The sequence below is a fragment of the Chelonia mydas genome, chromosome 23 (assembly GCF_015237465.2).
Source record: "Chelonia mydas isolate rCheMyd1 chromosome 23, rCheMyd1.pri.v2, whole genome shotgun sequence".
NCBI classification, from domain to species: Eukaryota; Metazoa; Chordata; order Testudines; family Cheloniidae; genus Chelonia; species Chelonia mydas.
Window position 1 is genome coordinate 12288315 of NC_051263.2, and position 18934 is coordinate 12307248.

At 44.5% G+C, this 18934-nt stretch overlaps 1 long non-coding RNA gene across 1 annotated transcript; it reads right to left on the reverse strand.

The window, feature by feature from the left end:
• Positions 1 to 15234: 15234 nt before the first annotated feature.
• LOC122463666 lies at positions 15235 to 18051 on the reverse strand. Its single transcript, XR_006287244.1, has 2 exons — positions 17968 to 18051; positions 15235 to 15355 (listed from the first exon to the last, which is right to left on the reverse strand). It is a non-coding gene; the product is annotated as an uncharacterized LOC122463666 (long non-coding RNA).
• Between the last annotated feature and the right edge of the window lie 883 nt (positions 18052 to 18934).

Here is an 18934-nt window from a genome sequence, read left to right on the forward strand (position 1 = left end):
AACCCTCAAGTGTTTGCTTATGTTTGCATAATGTCTTATCTCAAATAATTGCTTTCCTGCTTGTTTCCCAATAGCCCTGCTGATTTAGCCCAGCATAGCCATATAGTAAGCCTCCCAATAACAAGGTCAACATGCAGTATCCACAAAGTATGGCAAAGCATCCCCAAGTCACTCACAAATGTGACTTAGCATGTTCACACACAGACGAAGGTGGCACAAAAGTGGCACAAAGGTGGCAGGATTGTCCAGAAAGCTTAATGGGGTTTAGGCCCCCCAGTTCCTGTTTACTTTCAGCGGGATTTGGGTTCCTCAATTGGAAAGGGTTCAAAGAAGAGCCATGAGAATGATTAAAGGCTTAGAAAACCTGCCTTATAGTGAGTCGGGAGCTCAATCTATTTATCTTAACAAAGAGAAGATTAAGGGGTGACCTGGTTACAGTCTATAAGTACCTACATGGGGAACAAATATTTAATAATGAGCTCTTCGATCTAGTAGAGAAAGGGCTAACACAGGCCAATGACCCCACAAATGGGGATCAGTTCGACCCTGAGCAAGTTATCAAGAACCAGCCAGCCAAGCACCTCAGAGAGATGACACTCAGAGACCCAGCCTACGCTGTCTGCCTGAAGCAGAGTCAATCTCTGAGCATCCTAACAAGTGCAGTAAAATCCTTAACAAATATCACATCCATCCAGACCAGGGCACATCAACTCAAAGCTGTACCAGATCCTGTCAGAACAACAGGTGCAAAACCTGCAACCGTATCTCCCCCTCTGTAATAATCAACACCCTCACAACACACCTTTTATGATCCATGGGTCTTACATCTGCCTAGCATAACATGTGTTGTACCTCTGTGACCGTGGTCCTGGTGGGAGCCAGCTGAGGTTGCTCAATTAGAGTGAACTGCATACAGAGTAGGCTGGACAAACCCCAAAAGCTGGTGGATATTCCAGTATTTAGATTTACCAATCCAGCACAAAACAGCTTCTGTATCACCTCACTAGTTACTCAGAAGTCCAAACAACGCAGTTCCCTTAAAGCAGTGGTTCTCAAAGCCGGTCCATCACTTGTTCAGGGAAAGCCCCGGGCGGGCCAGGCCAGTTTGTTTACCTGCCGTATCTGCAGGTTCGGCCGATTGCAGCTCCCACTGGCTGCGGTTCGCCGCTCCAGGCCAATGAGGGCTGCAGGAAGCGGTGGCCAGCACATCCTTCGGCCCCCATTGGCCTGGAGCGGCGAACCGCAGCGAGTGGGAGCTGCGATCGGCTGAACCTGCAGAAGCGGCAGGTAAACAAACTGGCCCGGCCCGCCAGGAGCATTCCCTGAACAAGCGGCAGACCAGCTTTGAGAACCACTGCCTTAAAGTATCCAGCCTCAGGCCTCCATCCAGGTACCCAAGTCATAATATGATGAAGATTTCTAACAATCTTGTTTCATCATATAAAAGAAAAGGTTCTTCCGATTCCAAAGGACCAGCCACACACCCAGGTCAATATCCAACTTAGGTCTTACCCAAAATACAAGCTTATAGCCAACCCTTATTAACTAAACTAAAATTTATTAAAAAAGAAAAGATAGAGTATTGGTTAAAAGATCAATATATATACAGACTTGAGTTCAATTCTTGAGGTTCATATACATGGCAGAGATGTGAGTTTGTAGTTGCAAAGAGTTCTTTTAGAAATAGTCCATAGGTTATAGTCCAATGTCCATATTCAGGGTGCAATCCAGCCAATGACTGGGATCCCAATCCGTATGGCTTAGGTTTCCCCTGCATGAAATCTTAAGCAGATCTGAGATCAACAGGATCAGGACCCAAGGCTTTTATACATTTCTAGCCTCTTGACCATTCAGTCCTGGGTGAACAATAGTCTTTTGATGTAACTCCTTGTTTTCCAAACATCACTGGCAATTAACTATGCAGATTAACACAAGGTAACTTGTCCATTAAAAGTTCACATACAGTTTAACACAAACTTTAAAAAGACATATAAACAATGCCACTATTTCAAGGTTAATCTAAAAGTTAGCCTTCCCTTTTGATCTCTGCAACAATAGCTATGGTAATAGACAGGAACTGTCTGTTCACATGGTTAGCATCTGTAAGATATAAGTAAACACATATAATTAGTATTACCTCTGATTTCTAACAATACAGTGTAGTGGGGCAGTTACCCTGCTCCTGAGATAAGAGGAGTGAGAACAGCTGAGGGAAGCTGACTGAGTAGATGACCACAGGTGTGCCTAGCTCAGTCAGGGCCCAGCTGGCCCTGATAAGAGGGCTGTGAGGGAGGAGCTGAGTTAGACTCTCGCTCCAGCCTTGGAGTGGGATGAACCTAGCTGCCAGAGAATCATAGAATCATAGAATATCAGGGTTGGAAGGGACCTCAGGAGGTCATCTAGTCCAACCCCCTGCTCAAAGGAGGACCGATCCCCAATTAAATCATCCCAGCCAGGACTTTGTCAAGCCTGACCTTAAAAACTTCTAAGGAAGGAGATTCTACCACCTCCCTAGGTAACGCATTCCAGTGTTTCATCACCCTCCTAGTGAAAAAGTTTTTCCTAATATCCAACCTAAACCTCCCCCACTGCAACTTGAGACCATTACTCCTTGTCCTGTCCTCTTCTACCACTGAGAATAGTCTAGAACCATCCTCTCTGGAACCACCTCTCAGGTAGTTGAAAGCAGCTATCAAATCCCCCCTCATTCTTCTCTTCTGCAAACTAAACAATCCCAGTTCCCTCAGCCTCTCCTCATAAGTCAAGTACCTAAAAGGTTGTTACAAGGAGGAGGGAGAAAAATTATTCTCCTTAACCTCTGAGGATAGAATAAGAAGAATGGGTTTAAATTGCAGCACGGGAGTTTTATGTTGGACATCAGGAAAAACTTCCTGTCAGGGTGGTTAAGCACTGAAATAAATTGCCTGGGGAGGTTGTGGAATCTCCACCACTGGAGATTTTTAAGAGCAGGTGTCAAGGTGCAGGGGACTGGACTTGATGGCCGCTCAAGGTCCCTTTCAGTCCTTTGATTTTATGATAGCGGATGCAGAACAAGAAGAAGACTCAAAGATTCCAGACCGACCAAAGCCAGTTGTTGTAACTAATGGAGAGGCAGATGGCTAAGCTGTTACGGGTTAGGGTCGTGTAATTTAAAAAAAACAGCACAATTCAGAGACACTTGATGGACTGATCAGTACTGACCTTCAAAGACAGAGTGATAATGTGAATATTGCAAAGAGTAGGAATTTAGAACTTAAAGAGGGAGACGTAATGGATGCTAAACTGTATGATACTGTTCAGCCACTCAGTGGCTCTGTGTGTAAAATACCTTGTTTAAGCCAACCTCAGCCACACTGGGCAGAGCATTAAAGTATCTTTTGATAAACACACCTGGTGTTTACCTCGTTAAGAAGCAAGCTCTGTATCCATTCCATATCTGATACAGAACCATGACAGATCATGTCCCCCGCTCATTGCTGGTGGTGGTGAGGAGCACCAACCCTCTAAAAACATTACCCCGAGCACTATGCCCCTCACGTTAGCCCTGGGAAATGCTGCCAGCTGTAGGTTGAGAGTGGGGAGCTGCTGGGTCCATCGGGCCTCTCATGTGTTTGCTACTCTCCCCACACGCCCTCCTGTGGGGAAGGTTGGAGCAGGGCTGCTCAGGGACAGGCCTAGAAGGGGACATGACCTCACACTGAACATGGGAGACACCCGGCATTTGACCCTGATCCACAGCCCACTGGACTGAGTGCTGGGGTCCCCTGTGGTTCGGACACTGAGGGTGAGATTTTGAAGAGCTCTAAACCCAACGTGTTCTCAGCATGCTGAGCGCTGTGGAAACCAGCCCATTCCAAATAGAGTCACTCACCTTCTGGAGGTGGAGTCTTCTCAGGCTGGCCAGTGACAGGGCTGCCATCAGGCGGAGCCTTCCTGTCTGGGCAATAAACACAGGAAATATCACAGTGTCTTAGCTAGGAATGAGTTAAAGGGGGTCTGCATCTTATTATGCCTGAATACCTTTACATATCTGGCTCCTGGTTCTCCTGTAGCCATAACTCGGCTGACCTACACATGTGACATCGCCAAATTGTCTTGTCTTCACTACAGTTTTAACTTGGGTTAGTTAATTCTAGTGGAGGACACAGCGGTTTTCCTACCGAAGGCACAGCTTTGGGGCAGAAAATGACACAAACACACCTGAGGTGGACGGAGGGGGAGGGGTAGCATGGAATAACTTCCTAAATGCCTGATACCCGCCATTTGAGCCCTTTTCCCTCCTGCCCACATAGTGTAGCTTACAGCCGCTCACCTGTGAACTTCAGTTGCAAGGGGGCACTTAGAGCAGGATTAGACACCTGTTTTTTCTCATCCTTGTGTAGATACCCACAGGAGTAGCGCCCTGCACTCTTCATGGAGGTCGTAAGGAGCAATGTAGAACTAATTTGTCCTGGATTGGCTTTTTGGCTGGAAAGCTCCACTCTGTCTTTGCAGAAAATAACTTTGGTAACATGGGAGTTTGAAAGATCTGCACATTGGGCTAACACTGGCTCCCCCTCCTGAGCTGACATCGTATTCAGGAACAACGTAGGCATGGGGAGATCTCCTGGAACAACAAAGAGACATGGACGTGTGTGCCTGAGAGGGGAATGACAGGGAGATGAGCGTTAGCGATCACTGAGATGAGAAATGCAGTGATCAGTGAAAGGAGAAGGGTCTGTTCACTTGGAAACTCACATAAAAATGGAGTTTAAAGCAGCAAAGCCGGATGTCATTTGGACAACTCTCTGTTTGCATTCATACACCAAGACACAGGTCAGACTTGCTTATTTAGTCTGTTTTATTTTGGGTGGGTATGAATCCCTGCTATATTGGGACAGATCCCCAGCTGCTAGTGGCATCACTCCACTGGATTCAATGGGGCCTGATCCTAACTGGTGAAAATCAGCCACATCTCTTTTAGGGTCAATAGGACCAGAGCCCCAGCCTGTGTAACTCAGCCATAGCTCAGTGGCGTCAATGGGGAAAATATCCAGCTGGTGTAAATTGGCCCCACTCCATTGGAGTCAACAAACCTAAACCCGCTTACACCATCTGAGACTCTGCCCCAAAACATTTCCTTTTCGTTAATGTTAATGGTCGCCCACTGTTAGTATTAATTGCCTAATTAACTAGGCAATGAACAGGATTTCAGGTAGGGATTTCACAGAAGGTTTCTCCCCTCCCATCTCCTCCCATTGCAAGGGCCTGGGGATTTTGTTCCTTGCTCTGCTGTTCTTTTCCTTCCCATGTCTCTTGTGCTCACACACTCACCTGGGGAGCTGCAGAACTCCTGGCCTGTGACCCCAGCACCTGCACCAAACAGCAGAGTAGCAGACAGAGCATCTCTAACAATAACTAGCCTGCAGTGGGGAAATGCTAATGGTGACATTTAAGCAAATAACAGAAAATCCAAGCAATCAGAGGCCCCTGGCCTGCAGTGAGATCCATGCTGGTGCAGAGTCCTCACACCCAGATCTGATTCCAGGATCTGAGCCTTAACTGCGCCTTACATAAGTATACTCACCACACCATGGCTTACAGGATCACACAATGCTCACAGCAGTAAGAGACGTGCAGGGTTACAGCATCCTGTCCATCCCTGCCACCCATGGTCAAAGCAGAATATTCGCTAGGGTTTCGGCCATGTCTCTGTCTCTGCCCCATCACCATAGTGTCTAAGCACCAAACATTAATGAATTGAGTCTGGAGAGAGGAGGAAGATAATTATCTCGGCTGTTACAGGTTGGGACATAGGCACAGAGCGATCCAGGGTCATTCTGGGACTCAGTGGCAGAGAACAAAATTCAACCCAGATCTCTCGGAATCCCAGGCTGGGCGTTAAGAACAAACCCAGTTGTCTCCCCTTTCTCAAAACAGTTTTGAAAAGTCCCAATCGATGGAGTCACAGCCATGTGCAGCTACAGACCTAAAGGCTGGATGCAGAAAACCTCCATTCACTGAACTAGACCAATGAACGCTCGCTACTTAGAGTTTGAAGAACTTGGACTTTCGTAGTCATTTTATATTCTACTTGCTGCACAACAGACAGTTTTTAACAATTGTTATTGTAATTATTAAGTAATATTAGTATTGAGATAGCACCTGGAGATTCCACTTCGTTGTGCCAGATGCTGAACACAGTCATAACTGGGTTTGGCAGAATGCAATCTTTATTTTTTTTATAATTTCAATATATTTATTTATACTATAATAATATAATATATTTATAATATCAAAGTTTTAAGCATTTTTTTTCAATTTTTAATCAATTTAAATGTTCACAGTTGTAGGAAATTATGGGGGCAGACAACCAGAGGGTCAGCCAATAATTATTTAATCACAATCAATGTTCAGACTCAAAAAATGGAAGCTTTAGAGCTATTAAAGCACAAATTGTCAACAGCACATGTCAAAATATACAGAGTAAACATCCTTATATCAAACTCAGCACGGTCTCAGGCAGCACTTGTTTTACTTTGCCCAGCTAGACATTTGCATTATTACTGATGGAAATATTTATTCATCGGTTTCTGAGTATGTGCAGTGAAATTGACATGTATTGTTAGATACTGATAAAAATCGAATCCTTCCAAGCCTAGTCATAATAAAACGACAGTCACTGCCCTGGAGAGCTTACAGCTTAAGTAAATGACACATAATTTTAGCCCCTGGTCCTCCACACAGTTAAGTACATGCATAACTTTATTCATGGGAGTTGCCCTGTTATCTTCAGTGGGATTACTCACAAGAGTAAAGTTATGTATATGCATAAGTGATAGTAGGTGCAGGGTCTCAGTAGTTAGGGGGTGTTTTCCTTCCAAACTAGCAAAGCCAGGGTTCCTCATTGGGATGTTGCCATGTGGAAAGTTTGACATTTTAAACTTCCTCCATTTAAGCTCAATCTTCTTTGTAACAATTGTTTTCAGAGTGAGAAATACAGCTTTTCCCTTCTTGCCTGTCTCTAAAACAATTGAACAGCCTTGTAATATTAATTAGGGGGCTCTTTGCAAAGTCTCCTAGTTGATGTAGAATATTCCCAGATTACTTTTCAATATCATATCCTTATCACTGGAGGTCAGCGTCCATATCCCCATTGTAGAGATGGGGAAACAAAGGTTGGATGAAAAACTAGCAGAAAGGAGCAGGGGAAATGAGCAAACATGTTGTCTAAAATTTTCCCATTTATTTGCAAAGTTTAAAATATTCTCAAATTTTTGATCCTTTCTAATGATCCTTGTTTTCTGCAGATTTGATTAATTAATCTTCCCAGAATGTTTGATAATAAACAAGAAACGATCAATGCATGTGTGATAGGTCTCAATGCGGATATGGGTGGAAAGGCTGAGTTAGGAATATGACAAAGTCGGGACAATTATAGGGGAGAATTATAAAGTCTCCAGTAGAGTTTGAGAGTTTCACCAGAAGTCAGTTGAAGTCATTGGAAAAAAACTCTCCTTGACTTCAATGATCAGACTGTGAACAAATTACCTTTAATAAGAAAGACTCCCCCAGTAATTCCCTAGGAAACTAAGAACAATGGAACATGGGAACATTTTCCAATATTTCTAAACCTTAATACTGGCATTTCTTAACATCAGAGCTTTTAAGTTTGAAACCTCAATAACATCCTTTTAATGTAGTTTTTGTATGTGTATTATTAGTATTCTCTACGGCAATGGCACCTAGCAGTACCTGTTATAGACCAGGGCCCCACTGTGCTACAGGCTGTAAAAACACAGAACAAAAAGATGGCCCCTACCCCAAAGAGTTTACAATCCAAGTAAACTCAGAGACTCTAATTTTCAAAGCTGTCTACAGGTTTTGGATCCATATTACATAATTTGGATCCATATTACATAATGGGAAATTGGTGTTTCAACCACTAGGCTGCTTTGAGCGAATATTAGACATGCACCCATGAAGCCTTCACAAGGGCATGTAGAGCAGGAGGTTACAACACTGGGAGAAGATTGAAAAAACATGTCAGATGTAAAAAAAATTGCACCCTGAATTTATCACCAGTTTTTCAATCTGAGATGAAATAATCATCCAGATCCCAGTGAAATAGCCATATGTAGCTGCCATTTCAAATATTTTTATCAATTCTTACCCCATGCTGGTCCCCACATCCCCTCAGCCCAGGCAGAGCCATAAACTTACCTCTCTCCCTGCTCCCCACACCCAGAGACACCCCCCCCCGAGCCCATGGGCAGAGAAGTCCCCAAACTTACAGAGCAGCCACAGCAGGATCATGGGGAGTGGGAGTCGGTGACTGAGCCAGGAGATTCTGCAGCAGCATCTGGCCCTCCAAGGAGAACCCCCAGGGCTCGGTGGCTCCAGTTCCCTCCTCCCCAGGGGAACAGAAGAGGAACTGGTGGGTTGTGGTCTCTTGTAGCATGTCTGGGAGCAGCCCTGATGTGTGTGTGGCCAGAGGAGAACTCCCCCCTTGAGATGTGAGTGGAAACATTATCCACCATTTCCCACACACACACACACCCCACCCTGGTCCCTGTGTCTGTGATGGCTGAACGCGCTGGTTTCCCATTTACATTTCCCAGCACACAGACTACTAGCCACAGGTCAAGGCTGGTCTCACTCACAGGGAGCAGTCACACCCTCCCCACCCCCAAGCCAGTACTCCAATGGGGACCCCATGGCTCACAGGTGTGACAGTGACCTATACCAATAGTGTGAAATCCACGGAGGTTCAGCATCACAAACAGGGGCACTTTTCTAGGACAATTTTTAGGATCATGAAATAATCAGAGGACCCACAGGGGCATGTTTTGGCATGAGCTGGTGCCTGTCCAGAGAGCTCCGGTCTCCACAGCCTCCCAGGCACATTGTACCCAGAGCAGGAGCTTAGCGTGTGGGTGAGTTTATCAGCAACCACTGAGTGAGTGACATTAACATGAGCTCTGACTCCAGCCCTGCTCTGGTAGCATCAGCTCTGATCCACTGCTCTTCACTGCACACCCTCGGCCCAGGCCCCAAGCCCCAAGCGCCCCTCCAGGGGCCATGTGTCCCTGTCACACAGAGTCAGTCCTGCTCACCCCAGGCACACGGATCGGACACACACCATGTGACTGTAAGACAACCTGCTATGTGCAAGGAGGAAATGAAAACCTGGCACATCCCAGGTGTTCGGGCTTCCCATGGAAAACAGGAAGTGTGCTGCTAATACAGGACTTGTGATCCCTGCACAGCACTCCCATTGGCTAGAGGTGATACCACAGCTGGGGATTGGATGACTTCTGGAAAGTCCTCGCCAGGCCCCCATTCCCAAGCCACACTGCCTCTCCAAATTCAGAGTGGAGAAATTCAGACTAGCCAGGGACTGGCTGGGCAGAGGAATGTCCTGGCTCTGCCCCCTTTCCCAGGCCTCACCCTATGCCAGTAGCTGGGTTGCAGCTAGTCTAGCTGGCACATGCTGCTTTGAGCTACTAGCACAGCTGGGGTCATGGGAACGGGATCAGTGAGGGGAGAGGATCCTGAACTGTAAACACTTCTGATAATGCAATGAGCACAGACGGGGCGGGGCCTGCAGCTGGGTCTTTGGGTCTGTATATAGGCGCAGACAGGCAGGTCCCTAGATGGGTCAGTAACCACAGCTCCATCTATATTTGTTTAAAGGCAGCTCCTATTTTGGCTCTCTCCTCCATCTACTTTTGCTCGTTACATTTAGGAAACTTCTTTAAAATGTGCCTTAGAGTTTGACCTCCTGATGGGGTGTTTGCACAGCCTGGGCTTCACAGATCCAATAATGTTGAGGCCAGAAGGGACCATTGTGTTTCTCTAGCCTGACTCCCTGCATCACCCAGGCCAGAGAATCTCACCCACTGACGCCTGCATCCCACCCATCCCTTGTAGTCGAGTTAGAGCATGTAAACATGTAAAATCATCACTTATAAAGTCTGCAGAGGAGACAAAAATCAGGGGACAGGTAAATAATGACTAGGGCAGATCACTGATTCAGAGCCACCTAGAGGGACTGGTAAACTGGGAGCAAGCAAACAATATGTGTTTTAATGCAGCTCAGTGTAAATATGTACATCTAGGAACACAGAATGTAGACCTTACTTGCAGGGTGGGGGACTCCATCCCTGTAGTGGAAGCAGTGACTCTGAAAAGATTTGGGATTGTGGAGCATAATCAGCTGAACATCAGCTGCCAGTGCGATGCTGTGGCCAAAAGGGCTAATGCGATCCCGGGATGCATAAAAAGGGGAATCCTGAGTAGAAGCAGCAAGGTTATTTTATCTCCATATTTGGCAGTGGTGTGGCCTCTGCTGGAATACGGTGTCCAGTGCTGGTTTCTACAATTCAGGAAGGATGGTGATAAATTGGAGAGAGTTCAGAGAAGAGCCACAAGAATGATTAAAGACTTGAAAATATGCCTTATAATGATAGACTGAAAGAGCTCAATTTATTTAGCTTAAAATAGACAAGGTTAAGGGGTGACTTGATTACAGTCTGTAGCTATCTACATAAGGAACACGTTTTTTTAATAATGTGCTCTTCAGTCAAGCAGAGAAAGATATAACACAATTCAATGGCTTGAAGTGGAAGCTAGGCAAATTCAGACTGGAACTAAAGTGTAAATATCATGCGATATGTAAATGCCAAGAGAGAATATCAAACTTGAGAAAACTGTTCAGAAGCGGGGCACAAACCTCAAACTGGTGGTGAGTTCTATACTTTGATTTCACCAACCCCAGTAATAAGTGTAAACTCTTCCAGCACTATACAGCATTGATATGGAGTCACAGACATTCCCCTTGGGCATTCCCACCAACCTTGCCACCCAAGAAAGCTTGACTTTGTGATAATGGTCACTTCATACTAAAGATCACAAAAGATTCAGGTTACTCCCAGTCCCAAAAGCCCAGTCACTTACTGCAGGTCAATTTGCACCTTACATCTCACACCAAAGACAGCGCTTGTAGCCAATCCTATAGCGAACCAGGATTTATTAACTAAGACAAAGAAATAAGCAAGTTATTTACAAGGGTAAAACAGGTGAACATACACACACACAAATGAGTTGCAGTCTTCGAGTAGAGATGGTGATAGAGCTGTTGAAATCTGCCAGCTCTGTATGTCCTTAGGGCTAACCCAGGTTCATCCTGGGGATCTCTTGCTTATGTTTAGGAATCTTTGCCCCTTAGAGCCCAAACAGCACAAAAGACCCCAATTCCTTCTGGTCAGGGATTTTTATCCCCATCTCCTTTGAGTCCAAGCTGATGGGACGAGTGCTCTGTGTTCTCCTCTTCATTGGTGTGCTGGGAGCCATCAACAAAGTCCTTCTTTGATGACTTGCAAGTGGCCCATTTGGATTCAATAGGCCTTCGTGATGGGCTGGAGGTAACACCTCCTCATGGGTGCAAACCAGTATTTCACTCTGGGTGATGCTTCTTTCCTGATGGGATTTCAGTTTCAGAGCAAACATTTCTGCAGTTACAGAACAAACACTTACTCATTACCTTACAGTGCTGCTTACAGATATTATAAGTGCAATTAATGCAAGCAGCAACTTACAAGCATTTCATAAAGTCTACACAATAAACACATTGTTACAAGAAAATACCAATTTTAACACTATTAACATATTGGTGAGTCAGACTGGTTTTCAGCTCTGCATTTCAATGTTCACTGGAGGCCTTGGAACCTTGGCATCAGCTGACACCTGACAGGGGCTGGATCGACAGTTCTGGAGGCTTTGCTCCTCCCCCCCCTGCACTCTGATCCACCCACCTCCCCAGCTCACTAACACATGTTCCTATTTCTCTTTGCACTACAGAGGCTGTGGGTGGGGGTGATTCTGTAGCCCGGTGGCTCTGTGGGACTGTCCATTAGCGATTATCTGTGAAAAGTCATTGGCGGACAGGAGAGATTCCAGAGGACTGGAAAAGGGCAAATATAGTGCCAGTGTATAAAAAGGGGAATAAGGACAGCTCTGGGAATTACATACCAGTCATCTTAAGTTCAGTACCCAGAAAGATAATGGAGCAAATAATTAAGCAATCAATTTGCAAACACCTAGAAGATAATAAGTGATGAATAAAAGCATGGATTTGTCAAGGGCAAATCATGTAAAATTTAAAACCAACCTAATAGCTTTTGTACCACCAACAAACCCAGGTCATCGGTGAGCAGGATTGAACCTGGGACCTTTGAAGCTAAAGCCATGAGTTCCACTGCATGAGCTAAAAAACAACTGGCTCTTAACTAAGGCTAAGAGTACTAGTGGCACCTTAGAGACTAACCTATTTATTTGAGCATAAGCTTTCGTGAGCTACAGCTCACTTCATCGGATGCATTCAGTGGAAAATACAGTGAAGAGATTTATATACACAGAACATGAAAAAATGGGTGTTATCATACACACTGTAAGGAGAGTAATCACTTAAGATGAGCTATTACCAGCAGGAGAGTGGGGTGGGGAGGAGAAAACTTTTTGTAGTGATAATCAAGGTGGGCCATTTCCAGCAGTTAACAGGAACGTCTGAGGAACAGTGGGCGGGGGCGGGATAAACATGGGGAAATAGTTTTACTTTGTGTAATGACACATCCATTCCCAGTCTCTATTCAAGCCTAAGTTAATTGTATCCAGTTTGCAAATTAATTCCAATTCAGCAGTCTCTCGTTGGAGTCTGTTTCTGAAGTCTTTTTGTTGTAATATTGCAACCTTTAGGTCTGTAATCGAGTGACCAGAGATATTGAAGTGTTCTCCGACTGGTTTATGAATGTTATAATTCTTGACATCTGATTTGTGTCCATTTATTCTTTTACGTAGAGACTGTCCAGTTTGACCAATGTACATGGCAGAGGGGCATTGCTGGCACATGATGGCATATATCACATTGGTAGATGTGCAGGTGAACGAGCCTCTGATAGTGTGGCTGATGTGATTAGGCCCTATGATGGTGTCCCCTGAATAGATATGTGGACACAGTTGGCAACGGGCTTTGTTGCAAGGATAGGTTCCTGGGTTAGTGGTTCTGTTGTGTGGTGTGTGGTTGTTGGTGAGTATTTGCTTCAGGTTGGGGGGCTGTCTGTAGGCAAGGACTGGCCTGTCTCCCAAGATTTGTGAGAGTGATGGGTCGTCCTTCAGGATAGGTTGTAGATCCTTGATGATGCGTTGGAGAAGTTTTAGTTGGGGGCTGAAGGTGATGGCTAGAGGCGTTCTTTATTTTCTTTGTTGGGCCTGTCCTGTAGTAGGTGACTTCTGGGAACTCTTCTGGCTCTGTCAATTTGTTTCTTCACTTCAGCAAGTGGGTATTGTAGTTGTAAGAATGCTTGATAGAGATCTTGTAGGTGTTTGTCTCTGTCTGAGGGGTTGGAGCAAATACGGTTGTATCGTAGAGCTTGGCTGTAGACGATGGATCGTGTGGTGTGGTCTGGGTGAAAGCTGGAGGCGTGTAGGTAGGAATAGCGGTCAGTAGGTTTCCAGTATAGGGTGGTGTTTATGTGACCATCGCCTATTAGCACCGTAGTGTCCAGGAAGTGGATCTCTTGCGTGGACTGGTCCAGGCTGAGGTTGATGATGGGATGGAAATTGTTGAAATCTTGGTGGAATTCCTCAAGGGCTTCTTTTCCATGGGTCCAGATGATGAAGATGTCACCAATGTAGCGCAAGTAAAGTAGGGGCGTTAGGGGATGAGAGCTGAGGAACCGTTGTTCTAAGTCAGCCATAAAAATGTTGGCATACTGTGGGGCCATGCGGGTACCCATAGCAGTGCCGCTGATTTGAAGGTATACATTGTCCCCAAATGTGAAATAGTTATGGGTGAGGACAAAGTCACAAAGTTCAGCCACCAGGTTTGCCGTGACATTACTGGGGTTAGTGTTCCTGACGGCTTGTAGTCCATCTTTGTGTGGAATGTTGGTGTAGAGGGCTTCTACATCCCTGGTGGCCAGAATGGTGTTATCAGGAAGATCACCGATGGATTGTAGTTTCCTCAGGAAGTCAGTGGTGTCTCGAAGATAGCTGGAAGTGCTGGTAGCGTAGGGCCTGAGGAGGGAGTCTACATAGCCAGACAATCCTGCTGTCAGGGTGCCAATGCCTGAGATGATGGGGCGCCCAGGATTTCCAGGTTTATGGATCTTGGGTAGCAGACAGAATATCCCAGATCGGGGTTCCAGGGGTGTGTCTGTGCGGATTTGTTCTTGTGCTTTTTCAGGGAGTTTCTTGAGCAAATGCTGTAGTTTCTTTTGGTAACCCTCGGTGGGATCAGAGGGTAATGGCTTGTAGAAAGTGGTGTTGGAAAGCTGCCGAGCAGCCTCTTGTTCATATTCCGACTTATTCATGATGACAACAGCACCTCCTTTGACAGCCTTTTTGATTATGATGTCAGAGTTGTTTCTGAGGCTGTGGATGGCATTGTGTTCTGCACGGCTGAGGTTATGGGGCAAGTGATGCTGCTTTTCCACAATTTCAGCCCGTGCACGTCGGCATAAGCACTCTATGTAGAAGTCCAGTCTGTTGTTTCGACCTTCAGGAGGAGTCCACCTAGAATCCTTCTTTTTGTAGTGTTGGTAGGAAGGTCTCTGTGGATTAGTATGTTGATCAGAGGTGTGTTGGAAATATTCCTTGAGTCGGAGATGTCAAAAATAGGATTCTAGGTCACCACAGAACTGTATCATGTTCATGGGGTGGAGGGGCAGAAGGAGAGGCCCCGAGATAGGACAGATTCTTCTGCTGGGCTAAGAGTATAGTTGGATAGATTGACAATATTGCTGGGTGGGTTAAGGGAACCATTGCTGTGGCCTCTTGTGGCATGTAGTAGTTTAGAAAGTTTAGTGTCCTTTTTCTTTTGTAGAGAAGCAAAGTGTGTGTTGTAAATGGCTTGTCTAGTTTTTGAAAATTCCAGCCATGAGGAAGTTTGTGTGGATGTTTGTTTTTTTATGAGAGTATCCAGTTTTGAGAGCTCATTCTTAATCTTTCCCTGTTTGCTGTAGAGGATGTTGATCAGGTGGTTCCACAGTTTCTTTGAGAGCGTGTGGCACAAGCTGTCAGCATAGTAGCATATGGTATGTAGATTGTAATGGATTTTTTACCTTCAGTCTTTTTGGTACCTTATCCATCTGTTTGCATTTGGAAAGGAAGATGATGTCTGTCTGTATCTGTGTGAGTTTTTTCATGAAGTTGATAGATTTCCACTCCATATGGCTAAATGCAGTGCCTTGCATAATGACAGGTTTCAGAGTAGCAGCCGTGTTAGTCTGTATTCGCAAAAAGAAAAGGAGCACCAGTGGCACCCCAGAGACCAACCAATCCACTTGAGCATAAGCCTTCGCGATCCACAGCCCACCTCATCGGATGCATTCAGTGGAAAATACAGTGAAGAGATTTATATACACACAGAACATGAAAAAATGGGTGTTATCATACACACTGTAAGGAGAGTGATCGCTTAAGATGAGCTATTACCAGCAGGAGAGCGAGGGCGGGGGGGAAGAAAACCTTTTGTAGTGATAATCAAGGTGGGCCATTTCCAGCAGTTAACAGGAACGTCTGAGGAACAGTGGGGGGGGGTGGGGAATAAACATGGGGAAATAGTTTTACTTTGTGTAATGACACATCCACTCCCAGTCTCTATTCAAGCCTAAGTTAATTGTATCCAGTTTGCAAATTAATTCCAATTCAGCAGTCTCTCGCTGGAGTCTGTTTTTGAAGTCTTTTTGTTGTAATATTGTGACCTTTAGGTCTGTAATTGAGTGACCAGAGAGATTGAAGTGTTCTCCGACTGGTTTATGAATGTTATAATTCTTGACATCTGATTTGTATCCATTTATTCTTTTACGTAGAGACTGTCCAGTTTGACCTATCTATGCATGTATTTCAATGATGAGGTAGACTGTAATGAAATAAGAAGCGATGGAATGGATAAGACAGAGTCTGTCTGGGCAAAAATCACATTGGGGAAGAAAACTACTAGAGCCTCTCCTGGGATAGTGCTTGGGGTGTGCTATAGACCGCCGGGATCCAATTTGGATATGGATAGAGACCTCTTTAATGTTGTTAAAGAAGTAAATACTAATGGGAATTGTGTGATCATAGGAGACCTTAACTTCCCAGATATAGACTGGAGGACAAGTGCTAGCAATAATAATAGGGCTTAGATTTTTCTGGATCGTGATAGCTGATGGATTCCTTCACCAAGTAGTTGCTGAACCAACAAGAGGGGATGCCATTTTAGATTTGGTTTTGGTGAGTAGTGAGGACCTCATAGAAGAAATGGTTGTAGGGGACAACCTTGGTTCAAGTGATCATGAGCTAATTCAGTTCAAACTAAATGGAAGAATAAACAAAAATAGATCTGTGACTAGGGTTTTTGATTTCAAAAGGGCTAACTTTAAAAAATTAAGGAAATTAGTTAGGGAAGTGGATTGGACTGAAGAACTTGTGGATCTAAAGGCGGAGGAGGCCTGGAATTGCTTCAAGTCAAAGTTGCAGAAACTATCAGAAGCCTGCATCCCAAGAAAGGGGAAAAAATTCATAGGCAGGAGTTGTAGACCAAGCTGGATGAGCAAGCATCTCAGAGAGGTGATTAAGAAAAAGCAAAAAGCCTACAAGGGGTGGAAGATGGGAGGGATTAGCAAGGAAAGTTACCTTACTAAGGTCAGAACATGTAGGGATAAAGTGAGAAAGGCAAAAAGCCATGTAGAGTTGGACCTTGCAAAGGGAATTAAAACCAATAGTAAAAGATTCTATAGCCATATAAATAAGAAGAAAACAAAGAAAGAAGAAGTGGGACCGCTTAACACTGAGGATGGAAAAAAGAAAAGGAGTACTTGTGGCACCTTAGAGATTAACCAATTTATTTGAGCATAAGCTTTCATGAGCTACAGCTCACTTCATCGGATGCAACTGAGGATGGAGTGGAGGTTAAGGATAATCTAGGCATGGGCCAATATCTAAACAAATACTTTGCCTCAGTCGTTAATGAGGCTAATGAGGAGCTTAGAGATAATGGTAGGATGACAAATGGGAATGAGGATATGGAGGTAGATATTACCACATCCGAGGTAGAAGCCAAACTTGAACAGCTTAATGGGACTGAACTGGGGGGCCCGGATAATCTTCATCCAAGAACATTAAAGGAACTGGCACATGAAATTGCAAGCCCATTAGAAAAAAATTGTAATGAATCTGTAAACTCAGGGTTTGTACCGTATGACTGGAGAATGGCTAACATAGTTCCTATTTTTAAGAAAGGGGAAAAAAGTGATCCCGGTAACTACAGGCCTCTTAGTTTGACATCTGTTGTATGCAAAGTCTTGGAAAAATTTTTGAAGGAGAAAGTAGTGAAGGACATTGAGGTCAATGGTAATTGGGACGAAATACAACATGGCTTTACAAAAGGTAGACTGTGTCAAACCAACCTGATCTCCTTCTTTGAGAAGGTAACAGATTTTTTAGACAAAGGATATGCAGTGGATCTAGTTTACCTCGATTTCAGTAAGGCATTTGATACGGTTCCACATGGGGAATTATTAGCTAAATTGGAAAAGATAGGGATCAATATGAAAATTGAAAGGTGGATAAGGAACTGGTTAAAGGGGAGACTACAGATGGTCACACTGTCAGGCTGGAAGGAGGTTACTAGTGGAGTTCCTCAAGGATCAGTTTTGGGACCAATTGCATTTAATCTTTTTATTACTGACCTTGGCACAAAAAGCGGGAATGTGCTAATAAAGTTTGTGGATGACACAAAGCTGGGAGGTATTCCCAATTCAGAGAAGGACCGGGATATCATACAGGAAGATCTGGATGACTTTGTAAACTGGAGTAATAGTAATAGGATGGGTTTCAGAGTAACAGCCGTGCTAGTCTGTATTCACAAAAAGAAAAGGAGTACTTGTGGCACCTTAGAGACTAACCAATTTATTTGAGCATAAGCTTTCGTGAGCTACAGCTCACTTCATCGGATGCATACTGTGGAAACTGCAGAAGACATTATATACACAGAGACCATGAAACAATACCTCCTCCCACCCCACTCTCCTGCTGGTAATAGCTTATCTAAAGTGATCACTCTCTTTACAATGTGTATGATAATCAAGTTGGGCCATTTCCAGCACAAATCCAGGTTTTCTCACCCCCCCCCCCCCCACAAAACACACACACACAAACTCACTCTCCTGCTGGTAATAGCTCATCCCAAGTGACCACTCTCCCTACAATGTGCATGATAATCAAGGTGGGCCATTTCCAGCACAAATCCAGGTTTTCTCACCCCCCCCCCAAAAACCACACACACACAAACTCACTCTCCTGCTGGTAATAGCTCATCCAAACTGACCACACTCCTTACTTTGATGCACTGGTTGATTTTTCCCCTTTTAATCTACTATCTTCTTCTCTTTTAACAGGTATACTAAGGGCACCCTGTGCTTCATATGGGCACTCTTGGGTGTGCAGATTGCATTAGACCTGCACCAGCATAAATAATAGTGAATGAAATATGCAGACAATAAAGTTCTTCAGCCAAATTCTCAGAAACTTTCCTCTTCAATGTAGGATCAGGATTTTGTATTTAATTGATTTTTTTAAAGTGCTAAGCAGATGCTACACTGTAATGAGAGGAAACAGAAGTGAAAAACTAAGAGAATGTTACTTAAACCAATGAACAGATGCAGAGAGTGGAAACACAGCAAAGCAAACAAATGAATACTGTGAGTAAATAACCTGAAAGAAAATGGGGAAAAAATATCATCTGGGTAATTGTGGCTCTTGGGACAAAGATCAGGTTCCTGGTACCTAGCCTGGCTGGGAGCATCCCTTATCCCTGGATCCCAGACCTTGGATACAGATTTCTGTGTGTTTTGTCCTTATATCACTCCTAGGAAAAGGATCCCCAAAGGAAGTGTAAGGATCCTGGACTCTA